The following is a 14384-nucleotide window of genomic DNA, read 5'->3' as shown; positions in this document are numbered from 1 at the left end:
TAATTTGGTGATTACCCATTTGTGTGAGCCACGTAGGATCTGACGTGATTGTGCTTACATGGCATTGCTAGTGACCAAATGGAATCATCATAAATTACACAGCCCAATTCAATAATCTAGTCTACATGGGCCTCCACCAATACTATCCTATTATTAAAAATATCTAAATTGTTTAGGCTGATACATTATTTTGCCAAAAGCATGTATATCTCAGGATAGACCCATTAAGAAACAAGTACAAGACTGCAAATTAGTTGTATATATTTCATTTCAGTAGCACATCACATGAATTACAATATATCATCCATCGATTCCTCTAGACATAAAGGTTCAAGGCCCAACAAGTGCACAACAAAATAGTTCTACAAGTGCAGGTGTACAGCAAAAGGGCCCAACAAGTGCATAATCACACATCAACATAGTTCGACAAAGATTGGATGAGAAGCACAAGTTTTTGTTGATCACACATAACATCAATGATAAACGAAGCTTCTTGTTCCCCCCTCCTGTCCTGTCCTCTGCTTCTTCTAGGTGCTTCAGATCATCCTGGTAATTCAAATAATCAAACATAAGAAAGCATTTAAAATAATCAAATATTATAATACCAGTAATAAATAAATTAGAACTATTTCATCCTCCAACAGTGGTAGTGTATTGAGCGTAAAAGTTATATAATTTCTCTCATCTTCTGTTGACATAGATGCAAGATTAAGGTGTCAACAATACGTAAATATAATTTCTCTCATCTTCTATTACATAGACACTACTAGAAATCAGCAATCGATTTGTCCAGGACAAAAATCAGTAGCAGTGGTGAGGCTACATACATCTTTATGGTGTCAAGTGACATCACAGATTTTGCAAAATAGCCTTACCATGGTTCATGTATGTAAAAAATATTTGTACTGTTATGAAGGAACACACGGGATTGACATTACAAGGTTCCAACTTTAGCACTGGTACAACTTTAGCACTGTTATTTCGAATTAGTGGTTCAGAAACTAACTATTGTAATGTTGCATAATTTTTTCATAGACCATTTTAAGGGAGATGGGAAAAGAACTACCACCGGAGCTACAGCCAGGAGAAAGTTTCCAACCACATGTAAGTAAATGATTTCCTATAAGTAAATAAGAGTGGGGTTTCTTTGCCCATAACCTTCTCAGCATAGTGTATGTCTGATAGGTTGCAACCTTGATATCTTAGCATTTTAAGTTGTGGTTCTCTGTACTGACATAAGAATTCCTTTTTTCAAACATGATGCATGTTAAATGTTACCATTAACTTATTTGTTCATTAATGCCAATCCAAATTTCGTGTCCACAAGATGACATATTTTCTCTATTATTTCTGCTGCTTATAATATAATCCCTCCGACCCAAAATAAGTGACTCAAAAGTAACTCTACTTTATAGTAAAGTTAGTACAACATTGAATCAATTTTGAATCACTTACTTTGGGACAGAGGGAGTACTTAAGTTTGCCAAATCTGCCCAAAAATCTATGAGTTTAGGTGTTTACTATTATTTTGATCATCTCTGAGTTAAAATGGCTACTTAAGTTGTTGGTCAAATATGTCCAAATTGAATGTGTTGATGGTTTACTCACAAAAGGACATGTGGCAGTACAATTATTCATATTTTCAATCTGATGGTTTAATTGCGACCATAAACTGAGAAACTATTGCTATTTATTTATTTTGCTTTTAGTGATACTACTTCATAAGCTCTCCTGGTATGTCTAAATAAATGCTATGATATAGGGGACAACTAATTCATTTCATACTGGACACCAAGCCGTGGATGGCAACACTGTTCATGGTGATTTGGGTGAAAATGGTGGAGCTAATGACAACTCCAGTGGAAATACGAGTGAGCAGGCCATCAACAAAACTAACCTTTGCACCAACAATGCTCGTGCTGGTGGTGGCGACGCCAATTCCAACTACCATGAAAGCGAGACTTAGAATTACAAATGGTGGTTCTGACCTTGGGAGTGTCTTTCGTTGACTTAGAGGCAGACTTTAGAACTGATGATTGTGTTGTCAACAAAATAATATGATTTGTATTCATGATTAGATGCAACAAAATTATCCTGTTGATGTGACACACCGATTCCTGTCAGGCAAAATAAAATAAGACTATAGACAACAATCATAAAATTATCCTACAAGCTAATGGTTCTATTTGCAAAATAAAATAAGCTCAAAAGAAAAATCATAGTATGCTTGAGAAGGTATAAAGTGTAGCAGTGCTGGAAATATTTGACCGTAGACTACAATCATAAGAATCTGAGTTTACAGATGAGATCAAATATGAGGATTAAAATGGAAACATGTTCTGGTAATAACTACGTACTTTGTTTACTGGTCTCTATTAGGATGGGCAAGACATCCATGAAAAAAGAACACATCCAAGTACTAATATATTGGATAATACAGAGCCTAGCATTGATTGACGAATGACATGAATCATTCCATTGTCCGATGCATATATCATCTAGGAAGTAATACACTACTTGTTGGACCAGTGTAGCATGCAATAAGCCTGCACAAAACAAGGCAACATCCGTTAGAACATACATAAGCCATCTCATGTAGAATATGGAAAATCAGATATATGTCATCTTGATGTAATACATCACTTATATGTAGTACTTCAATTCATATACAGAAAGCAGAAAATAGGGATGCTTCGAGCAGCCGACATGGAGTTGACAAGCACGAGCTGGGAGGCTTCTTCTCTGCTGTGGGGTAACGCTAGTCAACAGATGTATACTGTCGCTGTAACAACATAGCATGCATTTTCCCGTTTTCGTGATCTAAAATTCTGGCTAGAAACTTCTTGGGATTAACTACAATTTTGTCCTATTTACTACCATAGAATATTCGAGAGGCCTAGTGTGTTTAGTAGGAGAGTTGGAGTATCCAAAATATCAGAACAGTATGTATTGGGCAGACTTGAAATACTAATATAAGTTTATCCAATTTTTCCTACAAATTCCCTTCCCGACCCATGGACCTAAACTACCTTTCTAATCTCTCTCCCATAATACAAAAGCTTGTAGTGTCAAAAAGATTTTTATTAGTCTCCCTGTGTCGGAAAGCTTATTTCTAGATCTCCCTGTGCAAGCCACCCACACAATCACAAACCTAAATGCTTACTACACCCCACGGACAGGAACGAAAGCTGAAACTTGGCATCCGGAAGAGCACTGATTAGAGCCGTCATAGATAGGAGTAAGGGGAGGCCGTACCATCTCGCGAGCGAGGAGGAGGCATCCGCGGCAATGGACGACGACGGCGGCAAAGAAGGCAGGGAAGCGGCAGCGCGGGCGACAGATCCCGGTGACGACTATCGCCGCCTTGTCGCCGTTCTCCTTTGGGCACATGGGATCGTGCCTACGAGGTTGATGGGAGAGGTGGAGAAGGGAGCGCAGGGGCCTGTCGTGGCGGACTGGAGCACAGGGGGTCTGGTGAGGGGAAGGAAGGCTGGCGATGGAGAGATGCGAGGGGAGTCGAGGGAGATGGGTCTGGACTCTGGAGATAGGGTTAGGGTTACGTGTGTGGGGAAGGGACTTTATATCCTATTCACTTAATGGGTCTACTCAAGTCCGTATAGATATTGCATTTAGGAAATATAGATTCATATTGTTGTCTCTAGTTATATTTTTTGATTGCAAAAAAGAGATGGTTCAACCATATATCCACATCATTGTACTTGTCGAAGGGACGTGGTTTCGTTGTATTTTCAGGCACACATACAATAAGTTTAGGTGTATTTTCTTATGAACACGTAGTGCAAAAGAGCACTTGTGCGGCCAATCAGCAAGGCGCGTCATCCTTGTATCTCTAAACGTACATATATTCAACAAGGCAAACTTATTTGATTTTAAAAATAAGAAAAGAAGATATGTATCTCGAAAGGGCTGCCACCTCTCTATTTCTATACAAATTGCATGTGGGTTGCCATTGGAAAAAAATTCAACATAATGTGTTGAAAACTTTTTATATCTCCATACTTCTTACCTGAACTTTTACAATAGTTGTTAAAATGAGGCATGAGGTCATATTTATGTTTTTATTGTCTCAAACACCAAGTTAAGGTACCCTATACCACCTTTCAAAAATATATATCTAAATAAGTCTACAAATTATGAGATTAGCATGGGCTCATATATTTCATTTTGGTATTTATATTGTACATTGTAAAATATTTCGGATATTAAAATGAATAATTATAATTTATTGATATTTATCTAATATCATTTACTTCATCCATATACGTATAAAACAAATTTTTGCTCTCTATACATGACACATAGGAAAAATTGATGAGGTGTCATCTAGTCACCTCCACATATATGTTTATGATCTTATATTTGGTCATAGCAGCATTGAAATATGATCATAAATAATTCTACACGTCTTAATGACCAGTTTGTGCAATAGGATCATGACCTAATGGATGTAAAAGGTCATAATGTTATGGGCTTTGGACCCTCTTAGACTTGCCATGACTAATTTTAGAATTTTGGTCATGATTCAATGACCACTTAAACCACCGTCATTATTTTTTGTCATAAGTGAGTATTTTTCTTGTAGTGTATGAAGCCATAATTGAATAGTGGGCTACTATCATTGGTTCTCCAAAGCCACGAGCAGAGGACTTGGATGTATATTCAGAACCAAAGAAGAATCACAACTCCATGGAAAATATGTTCAAGATAGTGCCAAATGACTTCCTGCCATCTCACAAGCTTGGGTCTGGCTATTTCTTGCAACCTAGAATAACCACTACCAATACTATCTTGAGGCATACCCTGATGCCCAAATCAGGTGATGACAAAATGATTAGAGGCTATTCCATCAACATGTTGCATCATTTAGACACCCCACACTCACTTCCAAGTCATGGATTTGATTGTTGAGACTACTAGGAGAACTTCTGTAGATTCGAAGAGATCTTGCAAATATGCATCATACATTTAAATGCTCATCAATGCCAAGATTGGCAAGCATGCGTATCAGCTTGGTCATCCGCTTACCACTTCAGCCAGAGTTCGAGGATAACGAAGTTGTGATGGATGACACTCATCCAAACTCAGCTACAGCTAGAGAGGCTTTAGAGCCAACAGCTGCAGAGGCGGCTAAGAATGCTCCAGCTCCACCACCCCAGCTTAAAACCAGAGAGGAACATATGTTGTTCTTGGTCACTACCATACGAGGGATGGAGAAGAATATTTCTAAGATTCTATTAAACTAGAAGAGCCTAGAGAGGATCGTGGAAACAAAGTTCCATGACCTGGATGTGAAGGTTACAGATTTGACCACTACAGTCAAGCAGCTTTAGCATGATGTTGACTGAGTACACATTACATGCTCGGATGATGAAGATGATGAGGATGATGACGATGATGATGATGATTCACCTCTTTGTACTACCACACATTTCTCGATACAGACCAAATCAGCAGTTGTGCCAGTACTAGAAGATAGGTCGTCTTCGTCAGCTCAAGCTTCAGCTCTTGCTCCACCACCTCCAGTGTCTACACCTCCAGCTCCTGCTCCAGTGACATCAATCGAATCATTCGTCGATGCTCTCTTGTCTACTCCAAGACCTGCTACCAGAGGAGATCATGCCTAGAGAGACGCTTAGTTTGGACCTTTGAACTTTTGAGTACTTGTTGCCAAAGGGGGAGAAGTGTATATATTAATAGGGCTTTGAGAGAGGGAGAGCTTTTGACTTTTCTTTGCTCTTGTTTGGTTTTCAAAACTTTATTTGGTCTTTTGGATGCAAACAGATAATGTCGTAGAATTTAGATATGTGCTTGATCATACGCTTTGATTGTGTGATGCTACTATGTTATTACCTATGAGCTATCTACATCATGATCACTCACTTTTTTTGGTGCTATGTGCATTGATATTCATTCTTATCTTTTATGCGCACCACCATGTTGTATGGGACATGGAAGAGTAACCCATATTCCTAATCGATTGTGCATTTGCATTCAAATGCAAATTTAGAATAATTCACAAATTTAGGGGGAGCTCTTGCTTTTTGACATACCTCTCAAAGCGTCGATGCCGATCATTGATTATATCTTTTGTCAAAGCTTTGATCTATATGTTGTCATCAATTACCAAAAGGGGGGGGGGTTGAAAGCACAATTGCTCCCTAAGGTGGTTTGGTAATTAATCACAACATATGCATCATTAGACTTATGAATTTATCCAAGTATATTTCAGAAAAGTTCAAAGACGCTTTGGCTATATGATTGAGTGGAAATGACACCTTGACGAAGGAAGGAATAGGATTACCTAAAGCTTCAACCAAGAAGACTCTTCATTTTACGCTTTGTGAGAAATCACATTTGAGTCCATAGGAAAGCCAATACTATTAAAAGGGGATGAGGTATTATAATCAATTGGTTGCTCAAGTTCTTAAAGATAGCCACCAAGAAAACTCAGCCACTCTTCCAGAAAATATATTTGTCCCAAGCCAAATATCCAAAATCGGTGCCACCAACATTTATCACTCGGCCATACCGATTTCAGACTTAGACAGATCAAAGACAAACCCTACCTTTTTGGTGCAACCGAATCTGCATCGGTGCTACCGATTTCGGGTGACCAACTTTTTGTTGCCTAAGTACACAAAACTGGAATTTGCAAGTTTTTGTATCGGTGTCACCGAGATGTATCATCTGACTGTTAGTCACCTTTTCGGTTCTACTGAGTCGTGTATATTGGTTCTACCCTTTGATCAAGTCGGTACCACCGAGTTTGTAACTTTGGTGTCACCGAGTTGGTTAATTATGGTGTAACGATTGCATTTTGGGGGTTGCATATATATACCCCTCCACCTACCTCTCAATCGCACAGGAAGGACTCAGAACACACTTACACTTGCAAATCCATTTTTTTGAGACAGAGCTACCTACTCATGTGTTGAGATCAAGAGATTCCATTCCTACCATTTGAACCTTGATTTCTAGTCTCCCCAAGTTTCTTTCCACAAGATAAATCTCTCCACCCCTGCCAAATCTGAGAGAGATTGATTGAGTGTTGAGGAGACTATCTTTAGAAGCACAAGAGCAAGGAGGTCATCATTCTACCACACCTATTACCTTTTGGAGGGTGGTGCCTCCTAGATTGGTTAGGTGTCGCTTTGGAGCCTCCTACTTCCTGTTGTGGAGTTGAACCAAGATGTTTGTAAGGGCAAGGAGACCACCTACTTCATGAAGACCTACTGTGAGTGAGGCTAGTCCTGTGTGGACGGAAGCCATGGTGGAATAGACAAGGCCGCTTCTTTGTGGAGCCCTTGTGGGTGGAGCCCTAAATGGGCTCTCGTAGCCGTTACCCTTGGTGGGTTAAAGTGTCCACTAACATGGGCGTACGATAGCGACACCTATCAGAACCATGCCAAAAATCGTCGTGTCAACCTTTGCGTTTGATCTCCCTACCTTAACCTCTATTTACACTTGCATGTTTTACTTTCCGCTTCAATACTCTTAAATAGGCATGTGTAGGGTGTACTTGACTAGTCATAGTTGCTAAAACTGGCCCACACTAAAAATTGGGTGATCTTGTCAAGTAGTCTAATCACCCCTCTAGACATACCTTCGATCCTACAAACCCATATAGCATCATGCCCATGTTGGGACCGGGGTAGTCTGACAATTAAATCTATGCTGATCTCATGCCACTTCCACTCAGGTACTTTCATAGGTTGTTGTAGGCCTACTGACTTTTGGTGCCTGGCCTTGATTCGTTCACAAGAATCACATCGTGCAATAAATGAGGTGATATCTCTCTTCATTCCGTGCTTCCAATATTTTGTTTCGATGTCCTTGTAAATTTTTGTGCCTCCCAGATGGATCGAGTATGGCATGGTGTGGGCTTCTTCTAAAATTGTCACTGTGAGGTCTTCTTGGTCAGGTACGCATAGTCTGTCACCTTATTGTACTATCCCTTGCTCATCCACATTAAACTTTGAGGCTTTGCCGAGACTCATTTTCCGTTTTATTCCCTCAATACTCAGATGCCCGATTTGAGCTTCCTTGATGTGTTCGACCAATGTGGGTTATATCTCCTGGCATGCAACAGTGCCTTCAGGGATGAGGAGCATATTGAGTTTGGCGAAATCTTGGATAAACTCAGGTCTCAATTTCTGCGTGGCGCTGCTGTTTGGGGTTGGGTTCCTGGTGAGAGCATCAACTACCATGTTTGACTTGCCGGGGTGGTAATGAATTCCCACATCTTAGTACTTGATCAACTCTAACCAACAGCGTTGCCGCAGTTTTTTTTTCTATCCGACTGAAGATATACTTGAGGCTCTTGTGGTCCGCGTATATCTCGGAGATTCGCAAGCAGGAAATGCTTCCATTCCTTGTCACACCCTGTTTTCCACCCCAAGTTTTCTGTATTGCAAAAGTCAGAGCTTGTTAAAACTTTTCCAAATAATGTTGTGAGTGCAATGTCAACCCTTGTTTGAGTGTATGCTTGCTTGTTTGATGACTCAACCCATGAAAAAGTTATTATTTTGCTCTCATCAAAAACCCTTTTTCCTTTACATCAAGATCACCTTCATCATGTTGGGATACACTACTAGCTCATGAAGCCAAGTGGCACTCTCAACTAAATTTGGTGATCTGATCCTAATATCCTTTTCATTCATTAAAAACACTATTTAGTGATTTAAAATATTATTTTTCTATTTTATATCTATGTCTATTTCTAAGGCCAGTAATGATATTTCCACTAGGAAAATTACTTTCCTGCCATAGGAAATTCTGAGTAAATTCATGGAAGCTCAGAAGGACATATATTTTCCATACATAAGATTTTCAACCCTATTTTATATTAATCTTATTTGAGTAAAACCCTGAAAACCATTTCAGTCTGTTTTAGCTTTTTGAGATGTTTCCAAAGGAAAGTATCTCAGTAAATTCCCATAAAATTACAGGAGCCCTCCCAAACCATATTAGGTGCCCACCTAAAATCTCACCTTGATCCAAGGTGGGTAAGTGCACTTAGAGAGCCCAAAACCCTCTCTGTCCAGAGTAGAGTTGGAACAACTCTACATTGCAAAGTTTCTCCAATAGAGCTGAAACTTTGGAGAGGTGCTTAACACCCCAAATGAGGACTCCACACCAAAAATGGGATTTGTGAGACTCGGTTTGACCACACTTCCTTTGTAAGGGATAGTACTGGTCACTTTGAGACATTTTCAAGTTTGCAAAGCCAAACTTGTTCAATGGAGCTCATATTTGGTGGAACCCCATGTTTTTACCCCAAGGCCAAACCTGTTAAGTTTCATTTACAGTGGTGGAGTGGAAGCACCCCAAGTCACTGTCGAACACCTACTGACAGGAAGGTAAAAACCTTCCTAGCCACTGTTTTACCCAATGTCAAGGCCCCAAACTTGGTGGGTTAGAGCACCAGAACACCTTGAGCACCCAGTCAACCATCCCCTCCCCAATTCCAAGCACAAGTGACAAGAACTCCAATTTGAGCTGCAGGACAGTACTGGCAACACTAGTGTTCCTTGCTCCCTTGACCAGCTCGAGCTCCCACTAAACCACAATGGCTAGGCACACTCCCAGCAACACTCAGGACATGGAGGACACGTCCCAAGTGCCCCAGAGCGAGCCAGCATGCCGTGGCATGCCAAAACTGCGCTCTGGGCGCGCTACAGAGAGCCACCCGCAAGGGGCCGACGCTCCGGCCGGTCCCAGCCTCCCCAGTAGTGTCCAAGCACTCCCCCGACAGCCCCTCAGTGCAAAGCTACCCCAGAGACCCTCTGCCCCTCGCACAAGAGCTCAGGCGACGCGTGCCCGTGCGCGCCCGACGCGGCCGAGCATGCACGGTCGCTGCAGCTCGTCCCCACTCACTTTCCCTCTACGGCCGTTGCATCAGGAGGCCCTAAACCACGTCCCGAACCCGTGGTTTCGCGGCCAACACCTCATTGTGCCTACACGCGTGCCACGGTGAGTCACTGGCGTGCCCGAGTCGGGTCACCGCTGTTGGCCTATAAATAGACCCCCCGGCACTCCAGCACCCTCCAAGCAGCTTCAGCACAACCAGTAGACACTCCCTAGCCGCCCAATCGAGCTCCTAGAGCCTCGGTGGTCGAGATCGACCAAGACCCCTCCGCCTCAGAGCTCCGGTCGATCTCCGGCTACACGTCGGCTCCTGCGCTGCCTGACCTCTCATTACACTCCCCTCGACACCAGGAACATTTCCCCTAACTCTCCCGAGCAAATCCATTCCTCTAGCCCCTAGTTCAACTCGAACCCGAAACCCTTCCGCCACGAGCACCTCATCGCCGGCGACCCAGACCACCTCCGCTGACGTCCCGACCACGAGCAGGTAGGCGGAGGAACGAGGAACCCGTTCCCGTTCCTAGCTAGGCCTGAGGACAACGGCAGCCTCGCCGGCGTGCATCTCCACCTCTCTGGCCAGAGGTAGGAGAAGGACCCGATAGGTGGAGCCCACCTGTCGGTGTCCTGGGGCAGCCAGCGCGCGCAGCCGCTGACGCTGACCCCAGGGGCCCGCAGGTCAGGTTTGAACCTGGCCCGTGCGCGCCTGGTGGCCAGGCCTGCTGGCTGGGCCGGCTGGATCTGTTTCCCTGGCCTTTTTCTTTTGTTTTAATCCAGCAAACTAAATGATTTTGGTATAATAAAATGATATTAAAAAGCACTTGTTTGCTTCTGTTTGCTTTTAAATAAATATGCTTAGCTAATAAAACAGTAGGGAACATTTTTCAAAATAATAACCTGGATTTATTCAAGCCTTGCAACATTTTTAAAAGCACTTTGTGAACTGTTTTAGTAAAGCTAGTATTTATTTATTCCTTTCTCGACGGTAGAATTACCGAGTGACGGAGGATCCGGAGCGGAAGACCTCGAAGACCCCGGATACCTAGCTGACCAAGGCAAGCATGCCCTTTTGCCATGACTTCAGTAAATAAAATGATGCATGCTAGTATAGCAAGTATTTTCCGTTGCATGTGATCACGATGCCGGTTCATCATTGATGTGATGGTACCGAAGGCTTCTTCGAAGCCCTTGCATTATAGTAGTGATTTCACATGGCTCCTCGGAGCACAAACATGATGAGCTTGATCCTACCATCTACGAGGATCATGCTACTGTCATGTTGACTAGTAGAGTATAATCACTGCATTGAGCTTGACCCTACCCCGTGAGGGTCATGATACTATCATGTTGACAAGTAATGTTAAGGCACATCATGTTGACAAGTAATAATAGAGCATTCTATCATGAGCATGATGATGAGTTAAATAAAGAGTTTATGAAAACCCCGTCGGGTGCCACTAATGCCCGAAGGTGATGATGAGTTGGTGATCACTTTTGGTGAAGTGAGGCACCGGTGATTTTGGTGTGAGTATGGTTTCGGAAATGGATTAGATTTATGATGTGTCGACCGTCCTAACCTTACCCAGTACGACCACCATACCCCTTTATGGGACGAGGCTTTGTTGATTACTCTGGTCGGTGCTAGCAAAGAGCCACATTACTAGTGGCAGGAGTGATTGGTGTCACTCTCGTGATGGGGTCGTGCCAGGTAGGACGACTATGCCATTATTTTGAGTTCCAGGCACACCGTTGGTCCCTGCATGGTTGTTACAGTCCAGAGTCGGAGCTCGTAAGACGTACAACATGTGGGCTGGGTACCAATCGAGTGGATCTCTTTGTCTAGTATCGTCAGGGGAAAGATGATGATCGGATACTTACCTCGGGTATATGTGATATACCGCGAGTCGTGGATGACACGGAAGTATTCCGTTTCTCGTGGGTCCAGCGTACTACCTCTGCAGAGTGTAAACTATTCGAATAGCCGTGTCCACGGTCAAGGACAGTTGGGTGGTGCTTCTTAAACTACGTCCTGAGTTTCCGCATAAACCAAGTGTGTGTGTGTGGTGTTAAAAAGGTGTCGTTATAATCATGATAATCACAATAATATGATCAAGTTCGGTGACTTGACATATAGGGTAAACCCGGATGGTTTAGCCCTCATTAATACCTTGAGATTATGACAAGTCCGATGACTTGGCATATAGGGTGAACCCGGTGTGTTCAACCCTTAGCAGAGATGATGATATCTGTAACCTGTTCTTCAAAAGTAATTCTTTAACCTGATGCATATACATGATCATACCACCTGATCGCATTCCACTAAAGATGCATGTTACTGCCATTCATTACCATTTATGTCATGGGTTGTTTGCGAGTACATTCAAAGTACTCATTGGCTTGCCACTGGTTATGTTATTGACCAGACATGGAAGGACCAGAGTTTGGCGATGAGTACGCCGTCGGAGACGGACCTGCGATCTAGGACGCTTCCGAGTCAGAATGCCTGTCGGTGTAGGCTTGATGGCATGGGCATGGCTTAGCCCTTACGAGTTTCTGCTACTCGATGTATCCCTTTATTTGGCTTTAGGCCTTGCTCTTGAACCCAACCTTCTGGTCATTTGATGTAATAATTTGGTACTTGGATGTAAGACTCTATCATTCAGTATCTGTGTTCAGTGAACATTGATCCTTGGGGTCACTGGGCACAGCGAACTCGACTTGCTAGTCGGGGTCCCCACATTCCTTGAGAGCATGTATTACTGTGGCTAGTTCAAAGTCATGAGTGGGATAGTTTTGTTCATCCCGTTGTAGTTGCCTTGAGGTGTAAGCCACGACTTTTCCCTCTTGCATGAGTACACATCTAAGGCCGTTCCTTGAAGCGTCACAGTATACTTCAAAGCCTTTTTGCAGATCGGGAACGATCAATACTAGTGCGGTGGTCAATCTGCTCTTCAATTCTTGGAAACTATTCTTGCATGCTTCAGTCCACTCGAACTTCTTATTCTTCTTGAGCAACTGGGTCATTGGTTTGGCTGTTGTGGATAAATCCTCAATAAATCTTTGGTAGTATACCGCCATTCCATGGAAACTCTATACGTCCGTCACTTGTGATGGTTGTAGCCATCCTTTTACGACCTTTACCTTCTCGGGGTCCACGAGAATGAATTCTTGATTTAGTACGTCACTCAAGAATCCGACGTCTTTTAGCCAGAATTCACATTTTCTGAATTTGGCGTATAACTACTATTTTCCGTAGCTCACCTGATACAATCCTTAGGTGTTGTGCATTATCTTCGGGTGTCTTGGAGTAGGCCAATATATCATCGATGAAGTCTACGACGAACGTGTCCATGTACTTCATGAAGACCTTGTTAGTCCGAACGAGATCACTGTAAATTCGTATAGTCTGTATCGGGAAGTAAAATCTATCATGGGAATATTTTACAGCGTATCTTTAGCTAATGATAACCCGACCATAAATCAAGCTTTGAGAAAACTTTTGCTTGTGCTAGTTTGTCAAATAAGTCATTTAACCAAGGCAGTGGATACTTGTTCTTGATCGTGGCCATGTTGAGAGTCGATAATCAATGCATAGCCTCAGTGTTCCATCTTATTTTTGGCAAATAGTATTGGTGATCCCCATGGTGAGGAGCTGCGCCTGATATACCCTTTGTCGAGTAATTATCTGCTTCTTCAACTCAACAAATTTGGTCGGTGCCATTCGGTAATGCTTCTTGTAAATTGGAGTCGTACCGAGTGCAAGTTCGATGACAAACTCCATTTCTCTTTCTGTTGGCATACCTATCAATTCTTCTGGAAATACATCCAAAAACTCACACACTACCGAGACCTTTTTTAACATAGAAATGTCCACTTTATTCGGTCAGGCTTGAGGTGGAGTGGGTCTCTCCCTGGCTGTAGCTCTTACCCTTTCTCCCTGCTGATGGGTGAGGGTCATAGTCCGATTGAAATAGTTAATAAATCCTTTATTTGTATTCAACCAATCCATTCCTAAAATAACATCGAGGCTTTTGCTTTCTATCACAATCTGATTTGCCCAAAACATCGAACCTTCTATTTGAATAGTAACATCCTGGCAATTGAGTGACTTGTTGTACTCCCGCAGACTTGACGGTCAATGAATTTTCCAAGGGGAGAATAAAAAATCATGTTTCAAGGAAAATCTTTCCAAAATGGACGAATGGGAAGCTCCGGAATCAAACAAAACCATGTCAGGAATTTTATTGACAGGAAACTTACCGAGTACGATATCCGGTGCGTTCGTAGCCTCTTCCTTTGCCACATGCGTCACGTGACCTTTCCTGTTGTTATTGTTTGGGTTGAAAATGTTGTGCGTTGATGCTGAGTTGTTATTGGGGTTGTTTGGCTTTGGCGCACTATTTCCCGACTTTGGACATTGTCTGGCATAGTGTCCTGCTTCTCCACAAGCGAAACAGTTGTTGCCTGCACAAGGAGTGAAATCCTTGTTCCTGGCATAG

General features: G+C 42.5%; 1 long non-coding RNA gene across 1 annotated transcript; it reads right to left on the bottom strand.

Moving 5' to 3' along the window:
* Positions 1 to 240: 240 nt before the first annotated feature.
* On the bottom strand, positions 241 to 3569 carry LOC123426074. The gene is made up of 4 exons (XR_006622005.1): positions 3256 to 3569; positions 2358 to 2546; positions 1898 to 2117; positions 241 to 546 (listed from the first exon to the last, which is right to left on the bottom strand). It is a non-coding gene; the product is annotated as an uncharacterized LOC123426074 (long non-coding RNA).
* Positions 3570 to 14384: the final 10815 nt, after the last annotated feature.

Source organism: Hordeum vulgare, chromosome 2H (genome assembly GCF_904849725.1).
Source record: "Hordeum vulgare subsp. vulgare chromosome 2H, MorexV3_pseudomolecules_assembly, whole genome shotgun sequence".
In the NCBI taxonomy this organism is placed as follows: Eukaryota; Viridiplantae; Streptophyta; class Magnoliopsida; order Poales; family Poaceae; genus Hordeum; species Hordeum vulgare.
The sequence above is the reverse complement of the archived record's forward strand: the minus strand, read 5'-3'. Positions and strand labels throughout refer to the sequence as shown.